The sequence below is a fragment of the Cetorhinus maximus genome, chromosome 16 (assembly GCF_964194155.1).
Source record: "Cetorhinus maximus chromosome 16, sCetMax3.hap1.1, whole genome shotgun sequence".
NCBI classification, from domain to species: Eukaryota; Metazoa; Chordata; class Chondrichthyes; order Lamniformes; family Cetorhinidae; genus Cetorhinus; species Cetorhinus maximus.
In genome coordinates, this window is record NC_135894.1 from 16036339 (window position 1) to 16054911 (window position 18573).

General features: G+C 46.7%; 1 protein-coding gene across 3 annotated transcripts in view; it reads left to right on the top strand.

The window, feature by feature from the left end:
* LOC144691377 (E3 ubiquitin-protein ligase Midline-1) overlaps positions 1–18573 on the top strand; it is a 372887-nt gene that overhangs the window by 207705 nt on the left and 146609 nt on the right. The gene's annotated exons all lie outside the window — the stretch shown is intronic.

Below are 18573 nucleotides of genomic sequence, written 5' to 3' on the forward strand. Positions count from 1 at the left end.
TCTATTTTCTGAAAGAATTCTGTCCACGTTGCACTTAACTGAATCAAAACGAGCTGCTTCACCATCTTCCTAGCTGGTCTGTCTCTTTGATTGACCACTTGCTCATTGAAATATTGGCCTTGGTGGGGGTGGGGAAGGTAGTGGAAGCTAAAAAGTCCACTTACATGTCTGCCACTATTTTCACAGAGGCAGATTTCACAAGCGAGATTTGGCACTGTATAGGCATCACCAGGCCTCAGATTTAGCACATTAAGTAGGCCCCTGCCTGCCTGGGTCAGAATGTTCTTGGTTAAAACTGTGGGAATAAGTTAGGAATGTGACAATCGGGCCTCTCGAACCTCCATTTTTCCCATCTTACCTGCTGGTTAAAATCAGGGGTTAAAATGCTTCAGTGCTGGTGCTTTGTTTTGTGGGTAAACATGGCAGTCAGAAAGTGAGCAGAATGTTTGGTCGTAAGTCTATCAATAATCTCTCATTTCCACCTATCGCTTTCAATTGGAAACACATGGAGCTTCAAACAAAATAAGTGTTAGAAGCAACACTTTGAATATTTACTTTGCCATTTGCACTAGAGTTGCCAACTCTGGTTGGACCAATTCCTGGAGCTTCAATCACAACTTCCTGTCACCAACAGCTTGCCCATGGGCTCCTGTCATTGGTCACCTGCCACGCCCATCTTCCCAGTGTCCCCCCTTCCCTAACCAATTGGAACTCTTTGTTAACCCAACTGGATGATTTTTCATTGTCAAAGAAACTTTTTTTTTCACGTCTTCAATATCTTTATTAGAAACAATGAAAATTATTCAAACAATTTTTAAAAAAATATTCAATTTTCCTTAATGATGCCATGCATTTTTCCCTCCCGGTTCCTTATGGCAGTTTCCTGAAGATTAATCGTTAATTCTTAAACAATCCTGGAAGGCTGCCAATCCTGATTTGTAGTTGCGGATGTGTTTGGAGGAAAGGAGAGAATGGGTGTAAATCTGGCCTGGGAATTTTCTTTCATAAGATGGAACTTTGTCTCCACCGAAAAAGTGCTTTGAGATCAATATCTATAATGCTCGGGGCTGGACTGGCAAGATGTGCCTTTGTCATGACAAAATTTTGAATGTGGACGAAATGCTGAATTCTGAAGAGTCAGTGAAATTGCGAAAACACGGTCTGTGACTGCTTTCTAAAATTACAAATCCATATCTCATTACAATTAGTCCTTGCTAATCACCCATAATCCTGGGCAACTTTATGGCAAGGCTTAATTAACTACTAGCATTGAACATGATACCAAGAGGACGTTTCCCCTTGCTAGAGCTGGGGGCACAGTTTAAAAATAAGGGGTCTCCCATTTAAGATGGAGATGAGGAGGCGTTTCGTCTTGCAGAGGGTTGTTAGTTTTTGGAATTCTCTTCCCCAGTGAGCAGTGGATACTGCATCATTGAATATATTCAAGGCTGAGTTAGACAGATTTTTGATCGAAAAGGGAGTCAAGGGTTGTGGAGGACAGGCAGGAAAGTGGAGTTAAGGCCACAGTCATATTAGTCATGATCTTATGGAAGGGCAATGGAAGCTTGAAGGGCCAAATGGCCTCCTCCTGTACCTATTTCTTATGATCTTAAGAATATAACTGGCATTGAAAGTAACCCACAGTTAATGTGCAATTTGCTTTAGTGTCTGCACTTCATGTGTTACTGAAATATATGTGCATTTATCTAGCATTTTCATGAGTTCAGGATGTCTAATAGTTCTTTACAGCTAATGGAGCACATTTCAGGCTTTGACATTGACTTTAATAACCTCAGATCTTTATAGCTCCCAGTCTCCCTTCAGAGCAGATGCTGAATTTTGGTTGGTTTTCTGAAGATGGGAAGAAAGAATGAGTTGATGTTTGGGTTGGACACCCTTCATCGGACGCCATGTTGGAAAGATGGCCAATACCCTTGGTAGCTGCATGCTTCTTTCTTCTCCCAGGCAGCTGGCCCCTGGATCCTAGCAAGAGAGAAAGAAGGAACTTGCATTTATATAGCACCCTTTGCAACCTCAGAACATCCCAAAGCTCTTTACAGCCAACGAAGTACTTTTGAAGTGTAGTCACTGTTGTAATGTAGGAAACACAGCACAACAAGATCTCACAAAGAGCAACAAGATAAATTTCGGGGTAGGTTGTTTTAGGTCTTGGTTGAGAGATAAATGGTGGCCAGGATACTGGAAGAACTCCCTTGAAATAGTCTCGTGGGATCTTTTCTGTGCACTGGGTAGGGTTTAATGTCTCAACTGGAATAAGGTACATCTGACAGAGCAATTTGTGTGTCAGCCTGGATTATGAGCTTAAGCCCCTGGAGTGGGACTTGAACCCACAGCCCTCTGACTCAGAGGTGAGACCGGTGCTCAGGCCTTATCTAAATAATTGCGGTGAGCTGTCAGTGACTGTCGTGCTTCCACAGGCAGCTTGATAACCGAAGAAACAAATTTGTGTCTACCTGCCTTCTCAGTCAGGGCCCGCATATCAATCGAGGGAAGGGGATTAGAAACAAAAACAGAAAGTGCTGGGAAAACTCAGCAGGTCTGACAGCATCTGTGGAGAGGGAGACAGAGTAAACGTTTTGAGTCCGTATGACTCTTCACCAGAACTGAAGAGAAAAAGAAATGAGGTGAAATATAAGGGGGGGTGGGACAGGTGGAGCTGGATTTCACCTCATTTCTATTTTTCTTCAGTTCTGTTGAAGAGTCATACGGACTCGAAACGTTAACTGTGTCCCTCTCCGCAGATGCTGTCAGACCTGCTGAGTTTTTCCAGTTATTTTTGTTTTTGTTTCAGATTTCCAGCATCCGCAGTATTTTGCTTTTCTCTGAGGGAAGGAGATTAGTTGTGGCCAGGAACTGTCATGAAGAGAGCTGTGGAGTTGGGAGGAGCACTCCAGCTCCACCTGGCTCTACATCAATTTAAAAGCCATCATTATACTCTCCCCTAGGTGCTGGTTGTTTGCTAGGCCACATCCGCACCTGGTCCACCTGAGTGATGCAAGCTCGATGTGCACTTCACTCAGCAACCCAATCTCCCTAGGTATTCGAAAACAGGCTTTAAGCCCCTTATCAGTATATGGAACAGGCCGAACGCCTGCCAATGCCTGAAAGATACCCCCAACCCAAATCTAGGTTGATGTCCTTTGGGCATCCTTGGGGTAGAACAACTTGATCCTCAAAACTGGGCCTTGTTAATGCCCATAAAGTAGGTGCAACGAGACTCAAATTTCTACCTTAATGGCTTTGAAACACTCTCTAAAATGGGGCAGTCTATACAGGGATTCTGGGGGCATTCATACTTCACACACCAGGAAATTCGATTTAACTACTTGTTTCAGAAGGAGATACTTTCCAGATTAGGTAAGAAGAGATAAATAACTGAGCAGATTGCAAATAAAGTCAATTTTAATTCTTCCATGTCCCAATCCTCTCCTGCTGCCACCTCCACTCTCTGATTACTCATAGCCTCTTGCAGCTTTTCCTTATTCAACCGATTCCCTGGTCCAAACCAAGTTTCTATTCCTCTGCATTAGAATTTAGGGCAAGTGGTAATTTTCCTAAATTTGCCAAGCAAAAAAAAAAGGCAAAATACTAGCTGTCAACAGGTGAACCATCTTGTGGGTAATTCTAGGGAGATAGGTACTAATAAATTCAATACAGATTTCAGGAGAAACCTCTTGACTAAGAGTGGTTAGAATGAGTAACTGACTATTACAAGGGGCAGTTGAGAGAAAAGATATAAATGCATTAAGATACAAATAAATGAAGGAGAAATGAATAGAAGGATATGCTGATATGGTAAAATAAAGTAGGGTAGGAGGAGATTTGTGTGAAGCATAAAGCAGTTAAGTTGAGAAGCCTGTTTTTTTTTTTGCTGTACATTCTTTCTAATTCCTTGCCATTTTAAGATTTCAGTACAGCCAGGCAGGCAATATATACACTGACAAAAAGCTGTGCATCATCCAAACAGTGTTTGAGCTGCCCTCATTCTTCCTAAGGAGACCAGGTTCCTGCCTCAGTCAGTTTATTTATAAAGTAAACTGTGACCTTTGCACTTTCCTCTCTGCAATCACAGAGACTGGAAGAGCCTCTTTCAGGACCTCAAGTTCTTGGTCCCTGCTACTGGGTCTTAAAGGGTTAAAATGATGAGGGTAGATTACGTGAACGTTTTCTCATTTGCTTCAACACTTTTGTTTAATAGTTTTTTAAATTTATTCATTCATGGGGCGTGGGCATCGCTGGCTAGGCCAACATTTGTTGCCCATTCCTATTTGGCCTAGAGAAGGTGGTGGTGAGCTGCCGCCTTGGTGCATGTGGTGTAGGTACACCCACAGTGCTGTTAGGAAGTGGGTTCCAGGATTTTGACCCAGCGACAGTGAAGGAACGGCGATATATTTCCAAGTCAGGATGGTGAGTGACTTGGAGGGAACTTCCAGGTTGTGGTGTTCCTATCTATCTGCTGCCTCTGTCCTTCTAGATGGTAGTGGTTGTGGGTTTGGAAGGTGCAGTCTAAGGAGCCTTGGTGAATTCCTGCAGTGCATCTTGTAGATGGTACACACTGCTGCTTCTATGTGTCGGTGGTGGACGGAATGAATGTTTGTGGATGTGGTGCCAATCAAGCGGGCTGCTTTGTCCTGGATGGTGTCAAGCTTCTTGAGTGTTGTGGGAGCTGCACTCATCCAGGCAAGTGGAGAGTATTCCATCACACTCCTGACTTGTGCCTTGTAAGTGGTGGACAGGCTTTGGGGAGTCAGGAAGTGAGTTACTCACCGTAGGATTCCTAGTCTCTGACCTGTTCTTGTAGCCACAGGATTTATATGGCTAGTCTAGTTCAGTTTCTGGTCAATGGTAACCCCCAGGATGTTGATAGTTATAAAAATATCAGAATGGGAGAGGCTGTGTAACTGGACGGGATGGTTGGAGCAGAAGGTCATGTGAAGAATACAGTTGGCATTGCTATAGTTCCCCCCTGAGCTCAGCAACTCACAAATGGCACTGGTCACAGTCCAGGCTGATGAGTTTCAAAATGATATTAAGTCTGACCGAAGGATTCAAGGGCTGTGAAAGTCTATGATGGAGTGAAATTCCTGTCTTTAATTTAACACAGGTATGAAGTCATGGAACCTCTTTTATATTCAGGTCTGCTATTTTTTTTTTCTCCTAAAATACATAAAGAATTACCTGCAGGGTCTTTTTGAGAACTGGGTGCCAGAGTTTAGGAGTATCCCTTTCACCTCTAGGACACAAGAGCTAATGCAGGCCTGAAAGGGCAAAAGGCCTCCTGCGTCTCAAACTTTGTTCCACAAATTTCCATCTGTTGCTTATTTATTGCAAAATTACTGCAATTGCCAACAGTGTAAGTGGTAAGGACTTAATTATTCTGATTGAAAGCAATGTGCCAGTTTTTGGAGTTGGAAAAACAAGGCACGGATCATTGACAGATGGAATGGAACTTCATGTCTGCCATTGCTCTCTCCATGGGCTCTCAAATTCGGCTCTGGCGAGCAAAGGAAAGAGGTCAACAAACAGGAAGTGAGGTCAAATCAAACAGGATATTCTTGTGCCAGTTCCTGGGGGGGGCCATGAGTAGGTTGCCCACCTGCCCTACAGGCGATGACCTAGAAAGATGTAACAGGCCAAAAAGAGAAATAAAAGACAGGGAAGGAAAAATTTGATGGAATCAGATCTTTCTAAGGAGTAAGGAGATTCTCACCAGGTTTAGCAAGATTACCTCATTGAATCTTAAAGCAGAATATTCCAAATTAAAGTTCAACAGACATTTCATGCTGTGAGGCAATAATTTAAGACACTTACTACCTTCTCCGACTTGGGGCCTAGCTGAGGACGATGGAGGTTCAGTCGCAATACCACTGGATTGAGATGAATGTCTTCCCAAAGGTGAATCTACACAAGGTTTCAGTGGAATGTGGTTTGGTAGTCTAATGCCTCATATTAAACTGAGACCTAATGCAGTAATTCAGGCTGATCCCCTCAGGGTAGTTTGCTAAGATTCATTGTTTTGATTAGGCCTTTGTAAATGGGAGTACTGCTCCAGCTATACTGGATGCTTTGAGAGTGTGTTTGAACGAGTGCCTGAGTTATGTTGAGTTTACACAACTCATTTACAATTTGATAGTCCAGGTGAAATTTGCTCACTGCCTGTTGGAGATTTTTTTTTTTTGTTTTGGCCAGTTTTACATATAAGCCAATCCGCAGATGCTCCTATCCGCAGATGCTGCCAGACCTGCTGAGTTTTTCCAGGTATTTTTGTTTTTGTTTTACAAATAAGCCATCCAGTTAATGCTTATTTAATCCAGGCAGGAATCTTGCTCTGCAATCGGTAGCAGGAGATGAGGCAGATGGGCGCGCTTAGTTGTGTGGGAAGTGAAATGTCAGCTTCCCGAAGGCGGGATGAAGGCAGGGCTTTAAGGATGCAGTGGATCAAGCTTCCTGACAGCAAATGGCGGGAAGCTATTTGTAATGTATTAGCTTATCATGCATACTCATTAAAACACCATTTTGCTGGATTAAATTGCACCTCTGTAATTAATTCTGCAGCAAATGAGAAAGACATTCCTTTGGGTTCACGACTGGTTAAATGTGGCATGCAGCAGTTGAGGTAGTCTTCCTGGTGGATTTGGACTGAGTAGGAGCTGTTTTCCTTTCATGGGGAGTTTTGGAGCATGGGAAAGGAGCTTCGGTGCATTGAGATCAGGCACTGGCTAAGCAACAGGACCGAGGGAGGGAGGGTGGGTCATGGCAGACCTGCGAGGGTTCGTGGGAGACAGAGGGAGGAAGCTGGACTACACAGGCGAGGTCAACTGTCAGGAGGTCAAGCATGATTGTGAGGAGGCCCAGGGTTATTGAGGGAAGGTCAACGGTGAGACCCTCAGAGTCGAGGGTAACAGAGGGCAGGTCAAGGGTGATGGTGTGAGTTTCGAGGCTAATGGAGAGAAGGTCGAAGATGACTGAAGGATGGTGCAGGGTGTTGGCTTCAAGCTCCTAGGTCATTGTGGGAGTATCCAGGGGCATAGCTATGACAACACGAAGAAGTCTCCAGAGTACAAGCCGAGCATGGAGGTGTTCATGGTTGAATAGGTTCAGACCAGGCTGTGGCCAATGCAAAGTATAAATATACATTGGCCAAAAGTTCTCAGGTCAGGAGGGAAGAGCGTCCTACTGTCATCACTGGGAAACAGGACTTCACTTCATTCCACCATGGACTGGAGGAGAACCTGCAAGGAGGCATCACTAACCTGTGGGGCCACTTGTTGTCTGCTCTGAGACTTCACTCCAGAATAGCAGGTGGCAGCAGCAATTGAAGTTATCCAGTGGTAGAAAGATGATCAGATGGGAGCAGCAACTGAGGATATTGGGGTGGAGCAGGGAAGGTTGAGAGGGCACCTGATAGAGGTATATAAAATTATGAGGGGCAAAGATAGGGTGGATAGGAAGGCACTTTTCCAATTAGTAGAGGGGTCAATAACCAGGAGGCATAGATTTAAAGTAAGAGGTAGGATAAGAGGGGAGTTAAGGAGAAATATTTTCACCCAGAGGGTGGTGGGAGTCTGGAACTCACTGCCTGAAAGGGTGATCAAGCCAGAAACTCTCGTAACATTTAAGAAGTATTTAGATATTCACTTGCATTGCCTTAGCCTCCAGGGCTATGGGCCAAGTGTTGGAAAATGGGATTAGTGTAGTCAGATCTTTGTTGACTGGTGCAGACATGATGGGCTGAATGGCCTCCTTCTGTGCTGAGTCGATGAGATTCCACACATTTCTGGTCCGGCTGTTGGGACGCTACATCAAATTGGTATTACTCTTATCAAATTGGCCTTTTACACAGGCAGCAAAGGCATTATTTTAGTTCAGCCTCGTTTCTAAAGTTAACAAACTTTCATAGCAATAACAAAGAGAACCATTTTCTTTTCAAGTCTCAGATTTGGTTCAGTGGCAGCCCTCTGACTGGTGTAGCTTCAAGCCACACTCCAGAAACTTGACCATATAATTCAATCTGGCAGTTCAGTGCAGCATTGAGGGAGCGTTGCACTGTCAGAGATGCTGTCTTTCAGATGAGGCATTACAATGAGGTCCCATCAGACTTTCAGGTGGATGTAAAAGATCCCAAGGCAGTATTTGAAGAAAGTCAGTGGAGTTCTCCTTGTGGTATAGCCAATTTTTATCCCTCAACCAACAACAGATCTGATCATTTGAGTGTGGTAGGAATCTGGAACTCTGAATCTGAAAGGGTGGTAGAGGCAGAAACCCTCATAACATTTAAGAAGTATTTGGATGTGCACTTGCGATGCCCGTGGCATACAAGGCTATGGGCTTAGTGCTGGAAAATGGGATTAGAATAGTTAGGTACTTGTTTGACTGGCGCAGACTCGATGGGCCGAAGGGCCTTTTTCTGTGCTGTAGACCTCTATGACTCTATGACTCTATTTGCTATTTGTGGGATCTTGCTGAGCACAAGTGGCTGCCGTGTCTCCCTACAGTGACTACACCTCAAAAAAGCACTTCATTGGCTGTAAAAACACTAAGGGAGTTCCTGAGACTGTGGGAAGGATCTCTGCCAATGCAAGTTTCATTTTTATTACTTGGTCTATAATCTCATCCAGAAAATAATTATTTCCAATAATTAAGGCTTATTGTTCCTCTAATGAATCGTGATCCAAAAGTAAACCCAAAGAGAAAAGAAAGGACAATTTGGTTTCATCCTTGATATCAGTGTAGAAAGTTTTGGAAGATTTAATCCTGTTGCAATTTTAACAGGGATGGGACAGGAAAGATTCAGATCAATGAAGCTGAGGAAGCTTGTCAGATAGATAAACAGTTTGTAGCATCAGGAAGGAACTGCTCCACCTTAAAGTTAAGCAAACATGATATGAAGAGTCGCTTCACATCACGTTGTGGATGATTCACCACTTTTAATTCACGGCAGTCTGTCTACCGCCATATACAGCTCGGCAAGGTTCAGATGCCAAGAAAGTAGCAATCGCTCGTCCTGTAAACCTGAGGAAGATGGGTCAAAGGAACAAAGAGGAAGGCGAGAGAGAATCCATACTCCGTTGAGACCTCTCCCTGTGCACTAAAAGGCTGCAAAGCTGAACAGAACTGGGAGCAGATGGTGTTCTAAGAGGCTCCCCAGGCTAAAGGCTGCCACTGATTAAGAAGGCACTGGGGTGCAGTCACAGCTACCTAGATTCTCCTTGTGCTCCAGCGATTGCCCTGGCAGCACTTTGAAAATTTGTTTTCCTTTAGTTTGGCAAGGAAAGGTAGCAATTTGCTACCTGTGATGGGAGTTACATGAGGGGCCTCATTGTGTAGGTAACCGAGGGCAATGAGTGCAGTTTTGCACAGCCGCTTCTCACCATACCACGTGCATAATAACTGCAATTTAAAAATTCTGAGTCCTGTGTTCAAATTCTTCCATAACCTCACCCTTCCCAATCTCTTTAACCTCCTACAGCCCTACAACTCTCTGACAAATCTGCGCTGCTCCAATTCCAGCCTCTTGCATATCTCCGATTACTCCACCATTAGTGGCCCTGCTGACTAGGCCCTAAACTCTGGTATTCCCTCCCTAAACCTCTCCACTTCTCTGTCCCCCTTTGCGATGCTTCTTAAAACCTACCTCTTTGACCAAGCTTTTCGTTATCTGTTTTAAAGTCTCCTTGGGCAGGATTTTTACCTGGTCGGGCAGGGGGCCCCGGGAGCGCTCACGAAGCAGATCACCGCCCACGATCAGACCCCGACATCGACTTCACACTAGCTGGTCAATCAATGGCCAGCCAGCACGAAACATGTGCTGAAACCCGAGCACAGCCACGGTGAGTGCAGGAGGAGGGCGAGGGCGGAATTTTGCGCATCCCACCTGTGGATGAGGTTTCATTAAAAATCCACAGGCTGTAAGATTGGATAGGCAGTGAAATATTGAATTAATACTTTATTGGCCTTAATAGGCTTGTTAATAGTTGGCGGGTTCGCTGCTGACTCCTGTGCGCGCCCGCCGACTGAAATATTGCGCAGGTGTGCGATGACATCGGGACGCCCGCCTGACGTCATCGCGCGTCATTTTGCGCTCAAGCGGGTCAGGCACCCGCCCACCTGCTCAACAAAAAATTCAGCTCCTAATGTGGCTCTGTGTCAAACTTTGTCTGATAACGCCCCTCCTAAAGCACCTTGGAATGTGTTTTTTCAAAAATATACTTTATTCATAAAATATCTGGAAGAACATTACAAAACATTTCTAAATGGCCATCACAAAAAGTGCAATCATATTCAACTTTTACACATGGATCACGAGGTGCTTCAATACAATCAATGAATATTACAGTCATTTCAATATGGTCAATGCAGACAGTCAGTGCGATGGGATTGGAGTTATCAACATACATCATGTTGCACTCTGAGGTGCTTCAATACAATTATAATACAATTAGTATTCACTGCAGACATTCATTGTGAGCTGTACAGCCCGAGGGGTCTATACCTTTCCCAGCCCCTCGGTGCACTATGGCAGAAAGGTCTTAGACAGCGACCTTTCCCCATTGCGCCTTTGCGGCGGCTGCCCCAAGCTTTAGTGCGTCCCTCAGCACGTAGTCCTGGACCTTGGAATGTGCCAGTCTGCAACACTCGGTTGGGGACAACTCTTTGCACTGGAAGACCAACAAGTTTCGGGCAGACCAAAGAGCGTCTTTCACCGAGTTGATGATCCTCCAGCTGCAGTTGATGTTTGTCTCGGTGTGTGTCCCTGGGAACAGCCCGTAGAGCACAGAGTCCTGTGTCACAGAACTGCTCGGGATGAACCTCGACAAAAACCACTGCATCTCTCTCCAGACCTTCTTTGCAAAGGCACAATCCACAAGGAGGTGAACAACGGTCTCATCCCCACCACAGCCACCTCGAGGGCAACGTGTGGAGGGGGTGAGACTCCTGGTGTGTTGGAAGGATCTGACGGGGAGGGCCTTTCTCGCCACCAACCAAGCTACCTCTTGGTGCTTGTTGGAAAGTTCTGGTGATGAGGCATTCTGCCAAATGACTTTGACAGTCTGCTCGGGGAACCATCCCACAGGATCCACCCTCTCCTTTTCCCTCAGGGCCTCTAGGACGTTACATGCCAACCACTGCCCGATGGACTTGTGGTCAAAGGTGTTTCTCTGCGTAAATTTTTCCATGAGGGACAGGTGGTACGGCACGGTCCAACTACTTGGAGCGTTCCACGGCATCGTGGCCGGACCCATCCTTCGCAACACCGGAGACAGGTAGAACCTCAGCACGTAGTGACACTTGGTGTTTGCGTACCGAGGGTCTACGCACAGCTTGATGCAGCCACACACAAAGGTGGCCATCAGTATGAGGGTGATGTTGGGCACGTTTCTTCCCCCTTTATCTAGAGGCTTGTACATTGCGTCCCTGTGGACACGATCCATTTTCAACCCCCAGATAAAGCGAAAGATGGCTCGGGTGATCACCATCGCGCTGGAGTGAGGGACAGGCCAGACCTGCACCACGTACAGCAACAGCGAGAGTGCCTCACACCTGATGACCAGCTTCTTACCCACAATGGAGAAGGAGCGTCGCTCCCACATGCCCAGTTTTCTTTCCACCATAGCCACTCGCTCCTTCCAGTTTCTAACACATGCACCAGTCCCTCCGAACCATATCCCCCAGTACCTTCAGGCCGTCAGCCCTGACGGTGAAGGGGACAAGGGATCGGTCAGCCCAGTTCCCAAAGAACATGGCCTCACTCTTGCTGCGATTTACCTTGGTTCCTGAGGCCAGTTCGAACTGGTCGCAGATGTGGATCAGTCTGTGCACCGATAGCGGATCCGAGCAGAAGACGGCGACATCGTCCATGTACAGGGAGGCTTTGACCTGAGTGCCTCCGCTGCCTGGGATCATCACTCCTCTTATGCCCGGATCCTTCCTGATGGACTCAGCAAAGGGTTCTATGCAACACACAAACAGGACAGGGGAGAGAGGGCAGCCCTGCCTGACTCCAGATTTAATCGGAAAGCTATCTGATTCCCACCCATTGATTGAGACTGTGCGACTGATGTTAGTGTAGAGCAGTTGGATCCAATTGCGGATTCCCTCCCCAAACTCCATTTTGGAGAGCACATCCACCATGTAGGTGTGCGATATTCTGTCAAAGGCCTTCTCCTGATCCAGGCTGATGAGGCAGGTGTCCACACCCCTGTCCTGCACATAGGCAATCGTATCCCTGAGTAGCGCGAGGCTGTCAGAGATCTTCCTGCCCGGCACAGTGCAGGTCTGGTCAGGAATGTTTTGCCTCATTAAAACGTTATATAAATGTAAATTGTTGTCGTTGATTAAAAGTGGTTGTGCCTGTTTGCATTTTGTGGGCCTGGTAATCTAGTTGTACTCATGCTCTGACTTTGAAATTACTTTTGGGGAATTAGTAAATGGACCTTCCATGTTGGGGATGCCTCCTATTCTTACATGATTTCTCAATCAGCCAGCATTTATTGACTGGTATCTGGCAGAAGGTGAGGCACACTTACAAGAAGAATGCACACATGGTAATCACTCAATTAATAAACTACCACAGCATTGTGTTCAATGCAATGGGGTCTATAGAGTCCCCTGCCAGAAGCCCTGTATCAATCCCGCCTGTACCCTGCCAATCCCAAACTAGTTATATTATCCCACCCTCTCCTCATAACCCTGTTCATTTGGTTCAAATATTTATCTAACTTTCCCTTAAAAAGGGATTGGACTCTTACCACCACTCCTCCTCACAGCAAAGCATATCATGCGCTAGCAACCCTATGAAAAACAAATTTCTCCAACCTCGCTCCTCATTCACAGTAACAATTTAAGTCGATGATTGCACCCTTTGATTGCCCAACCATAGGAGACAGTCTTTCCTTATTCAAGCCATTGGAAACATTCAAACTTTCATGAACCCTAGTTAGATCTGTTCCTAGCCGCCTTTACTCCAATAGATATCACCTCAGTATTCGAGAGAGACCAAAATCTGTGACACACATCAGAGCAAAGTAATTTGCAAAACATATTTTTTATTTTTCAAAATAGTGCCATGGGATCATTTACATCTATCTGAGCAGGGAGGTGGGACCTCGGCTTAATGTCTCATCCAAAAGACAGCACTTCTAACAGTGCAGCACTCCCTCAGTACTGCATTGGAGTGTCAGCCTTTATATGCTCAAGTCTCTGGAGTGGAACTTGAGTCTCTCTGCCTTCTGGCTCATTGGCAAGAGCGGTGCCAATTGAGCCATGGCTGACGTGACATTGCTGTTGATCAAGGTTGCGCTGTTGTTGGTGGCAGCACTATGAAGTAAATGGACTTGAAAGCCTCCTGTGCAAAACTGCATGTGTTAGATCCCAGCCACCTTCAGTCCTGGTCTTGGGTACTATGCTGTATGGGCACCAATTAGGGGGATGGCAATCACAGATTTAGGAGATCCTCAGGTTGGCCAGTGTGGGTAACTGAAATGCCACAGTTTCTGAATATGGACTGCTCCTCTGATATTCGGCTTACATTTGCTATTGAACTGCGGAGGCATCATTACTTGGCAAACAGCCTATGTTATGCATGATCTGGGAGAGCTGGATGGTGACACTGGATGGGCACACATGGGGAAAGCATTCAATATCCTGCACTGGCATCTTGTGTCACAATAAACATAAAAAGACATGGCTGGGAATGTGTCACATGCAAATTGACGGTCAGTAAGGGGCGCACGATCAGGAGATTATGCCTGAGTGAGACGTAGACCAAGAAGGTAGCAAATTAGGTTAATGTGGGAATTTGGTGCATGAGGAAAGAGGTGCTTTAAGATTTATTGCAACTAGTAAGGTGTATTAAGTATTAGGTGGATTTATCAGTGTTATTAAGGTTTATCAATAGTTGTAAGGTTTATGAAGTTAAGGCCAAGTAAAGTAAAGTTAATATAAATAAACCAAAGTAAAATAAAGTTAACATAAATGAAGTAAAGTTATGGCAGGGCAGCTCGGTCACATGGAAGGCGTGTCCTGTAGTATGTGGGAAGTCATGGACGCCACCGGTGACCTAGACAACCACATGTGAAGAAAGTGTCACCAGCTGCAGAAACTCGAGTCCTGGGCTTCGGAGCTCGAGCGGTGGCTAGAGTCACCATGGCACATCTGCGCAGCTGAGAGCTACGTGGAAAGCACATTCAGACAGGTGGTCACACCACAGGCTAGGAGCAAGGAGGAAGAAAAGGAATGGGTGACTGCCTGGCAGTCCAAGAGAATCAGGCAAGCAGTGCAGCAGCCCCCAAGGTCCTGTTTGCTAATCGGTTTTCCATTTTGGATACTGGTTCCTCGGAGGAGTGCAGTCAGAGCCAAGTTCATGGCACCATGGGTGGCTCAGCTGTATAGGAGTGGAGGAAGAAGAGGGGAAGAGCAGTACTGCTGGGGATTTCATTAGTTAGAGGAACGGACAGGCATTTCGGTGGCCATAGGCATGACCCCAGGATGGTACGTTGCCTAATAATAAAAACAGAAAATGCTGGAAAAAACTCAGCAGGTCTGACAGCATCTGTGGAAAGAGAAACCGAGTTAAACAGAGAGAAACCGAGTTAAACAGAGAGAGACAGAGTTAAACAGAGAGAGACAGAGTTAAACAGAGAGAGACAGAGGCAACTCTGTTTCTCTCCCCGCAGATGCTGCCAGACCAACTGAAGTTTTTCCAGCATTTTCTGGTTTTTATTTCAGATTTCCAGCATCCGCACAATTTTGCTTTTTTAACGATGTGTTGCCTCCCTGGTGCCAGGGTCAAGAATGTCACGGAGCGGCTGCAGGACATTCTCCTGGGGGAGGGTGAACAGCCAGAGCTCGTGATCCACATTGGTGCCAATGACTTAGCTAGGGGGAGGGGGATAAGGCCCTAAAAGCAGATTTCGGGGAGCTAGGAAGGAGATTGAAAAGCAGGACCTCTAAAGCAGTAACCTCAGGATTACTTCCAGTTCCATGTGCTAGTGAGCATAGAAATAGGAGAAGTGATCGATTAAACAAATGTCCAGAGAACTGGCATAGAAGGGAGGACATCAGGTTTCTGAGGCATTGGGACTGGTTCTGGGGCAGGTGGGACCTGTTCAAGATGGACGGGCTACATCTTAGCAGAACCAGGACTAACATCCTCACAAGGAGATTCCTTCGTGCTGTTGGAGAGGGTTTGAACTAGATTGGCAGGGTGATGGGAACCTGAAAGGGAGCTCAGATTCAAGAGAAGCAAAACAGGTAAAAGGATATAGAAAAGTAGAAAGCAAAAATAGAAGGCAGACAAAGCATAGGGAAGTATCAAATAGAATCAGAATAGGGAATAATGTTCAAAAAGCAGAATTAAATGCACTCTATCTGAATGCGTGCAGCATTTGCAGAAAGGGTGATAATTTGCACAAATTGAGGTAAACAGGTTTGATTTAATTGCTATTACAGAGATGTGGCCACAGGATGACCAAGACTGGGAACTGAATATCTAAGGATATTCGGCATTTAGGAAGAACAGGCAAAACGGAAAAGGAGGTAGTGTAGCACTCTTAATAAGGGACGAAATCAGTACATTAGTAAGGCAGGATCTTAGATCAAAAGATCAAGATGTAGAATTAGTTTGGATGGAGCTAAGAAACAGCAAGGGGCAGCAAACATTGGTGGGAATTGTTTATAGGCCACCGAACTGTAGTGGTAATGTTGGGCACGGTATAAATCAGGAAATTAGAGATGTGTGTAACGTGGATAATATAGTAATAATGGGTAACTTCAATTTACACATAGACTGGGTTAAACAAATCAGCACTAATGCTCTGGAGGAGGAATTCCTGGAGTGTGTACGAGGTGGATTTCTGGAGCAGAATGTCGAGGAGCCAACTAGGGATTAGGTTATTTTGGATTTAGTAATGAGAAAGGGCTAATTAATAACCTTGAAGTATAGGAGCCTTTGAGAAATAGTGACCATAATATGATAAAATTTTGCATTAAGTTTGAATGTGATATCGTTCATTCTGAAACTAGAGCCTTAATTCTGAAAAAGGGATTTGTGAAGGTGTGAGGGGCTAGTTAGCTTATCGTGGATTGAGAAAGTACACTAAAAGATTTGGCGGTAGATAGGGAATGGCTAGTATTTAAAGTGTTGATGGTCACATCATTAAAAAAAGGGGAAAAAAATGGGAGAGCAAAGGATCACCCGTGATCAGTTCCTCTTGTGCTTATGGCGTTTTAAACTTATGTTTACTAGTGCTGTGTCTAGGTGCTCCCCCCTCCCTGGCACTAGCATTGGAGACAGCCTGCTCACCCTGCTGTCCTGTTGGCTTTGATGACCTTGGCGGTCATCCTTTGGCCAGTGGAGCCTGTGCTGGCCCCGCCTGGGAGGGAGCGGCCAGTGCCATGGCTGGCATCCCCCCAGTCATCGCAGCCTCATCAGCTGCCCCGGTCATTGGCAGAGGGGCTCATCCAGAGCGACCTGAGAGGAGCCCGCAGAGATAACAAGCAGCTCGTGCGCCAACGTGAGGTTGCTGTGGACTCTCCTGCTCACCATTGATGGACGAACTGTGATACTGGGTGCCTCATCCATCTCACACACGGATACTGACCACGGGAGGTCAGTGCCTGTGTGAGGGCTGCAGGTCTGAGTGCAACCCCAGGAACCGCTGATTCTGTTCCTGGAGCTGCCTCTCCATGAGAGTTGCCTCTCTCTCGATGGAGGAGGCAGTGTACTCGGCCATGAGGGTCAACACAGTGCTCATGCTCTGCATGGACTCCTCCACAACAGAGACCACGATATGCACATCCTCATGGATCTCTGCCAGATCCTCCCGCACATCCTGCTGGACATCCAGCATCTGCCGCCAAATGGACGACCCCAGAGGCTCTTCCTAGCCTTCGACTCAGCATCGTCCTGGCCCCCAGCAGTCCTCTGACTGCCAGCGCCCTGGGCACTCTCTGCCTCTGCCTGCACCTCAAGCGAGTGTGAAGTGCCCTCACCAACGTGCACCGACGTACTAGCCACCAATCTAATGCCCGCCGAGGTTCTGGTATCTGCGTTGTGCCTGATGCAAATGGTGCATCTGGAGTCTGGTGGCCCTCCGGTGTCAGGGGTAGCTCCTAGAGGTCTCGAGATTGGCTGCTTGGTGGCAGATCTAAGGGAGAACAAGGAAATGTCATTAGTTTAAGTCATCACACTGTCACTGTACATGCCAGGCACCCTGGTGAGACAATGGAGATCTGCATCATGGTGACATCGTCTTTCAATCATCAATGAGGACTCCAGTCTGGAGGCTCCCATCAATAATGAGACTACACAAGAATGTTTGCACCATCCGAAACTCTCAGCTCAGTGCACTGCACTCTTACCTTCGTCTGACACCAGCCTCACCTCAGCCGGGTGACCGAGGTGTATGGCACCTCTCTGGCTCCAAGGTGTCCTGCTCATATCTGGAGAGGATGAGGAGGTGTGGGGTTCCTCTGCCAGTCCGCGACCTCTCAATATTGTTGTGGTTTATCTTCTCCTGAAAGGACAGAGGAGCATTGATGAGTCCACTCTTTACCTGCAGCACCATAGCAGCCTGGCCAACCCCACCTGAGGAACACCTCACAGGGCACATCTGAGTCGTGGCCCTTGAGCTGCAAGACAATCAGTCCAAGCAGCCAGGGCTCACCCCCTTGGCCAGCTCCGGTGTCATTGACAGTTGGCACTCAGACTCTAACATCCCTGAGGTCCACGGGGGTGGAGGGGACAGCCAGACCATAACACTTCTGCAGACTGACCCATGCCAACATGGTATTCACCCTTCCTGAGCCCAGCAGGTCATTAAACCTCTTGTGGCACTGTACCCAGGTGTGCTGCACCATGTCGTGGCTGCTCACCCAGGCTGCCACCCCGTCCTGTGCCCTCTTTGTGAAGTGCGATGGCCTCCTCCTCTCATCTCTGGGGACAAGGGTGACCTTCCTGGCAGCCACCTCCTCCAGTAGGGCGGCGAGGCACACATCTGAAAAACTGGGCACCGAGTGCCCACCCGACCTGCCCTCCAGCCTGGTCTGTCCATCTCCATTTGCAGCCAGGTCCTTGCAGCCACTCTGATGCGAGCAGCCTCCCTGGGGCTGCCTGCGCCATTTTTGAGCCGGCCGCCAGGTTGCCATTGAACCCAGCAGCTGACAGGCCCCCGTCCGCCCCTTCTAGAACATTCTGCAGCCGGCGTTCACGCTCAGTGGGCCTTAACTGGCCCACAAGCATGAAATCGCGGTCCGATCGTGGGTGAAGGTCCATTTCGCGGCCGCTCCTGCTCCCACTCGCCCCCACTGAGCCCGCTAGACGAGGGCAAAATTCTACCCTGAATTATTTCAAACAGAAGTAACCCCTTCTCCACCTTCTCAGGGTAACTAGGGATCGGCAGTAAATGTTTGTCATGCTAGCAAGATCCTAGTTTGCATGAATTTTTAAATATGCAGGTTATAATGTGGTGTAGGCCTAACAACATGCAAGTTACCACCAGGGTGGAGATATAATAGGTGTAGAGTGTGACACACTCTCCGGGTTCAGTCTGG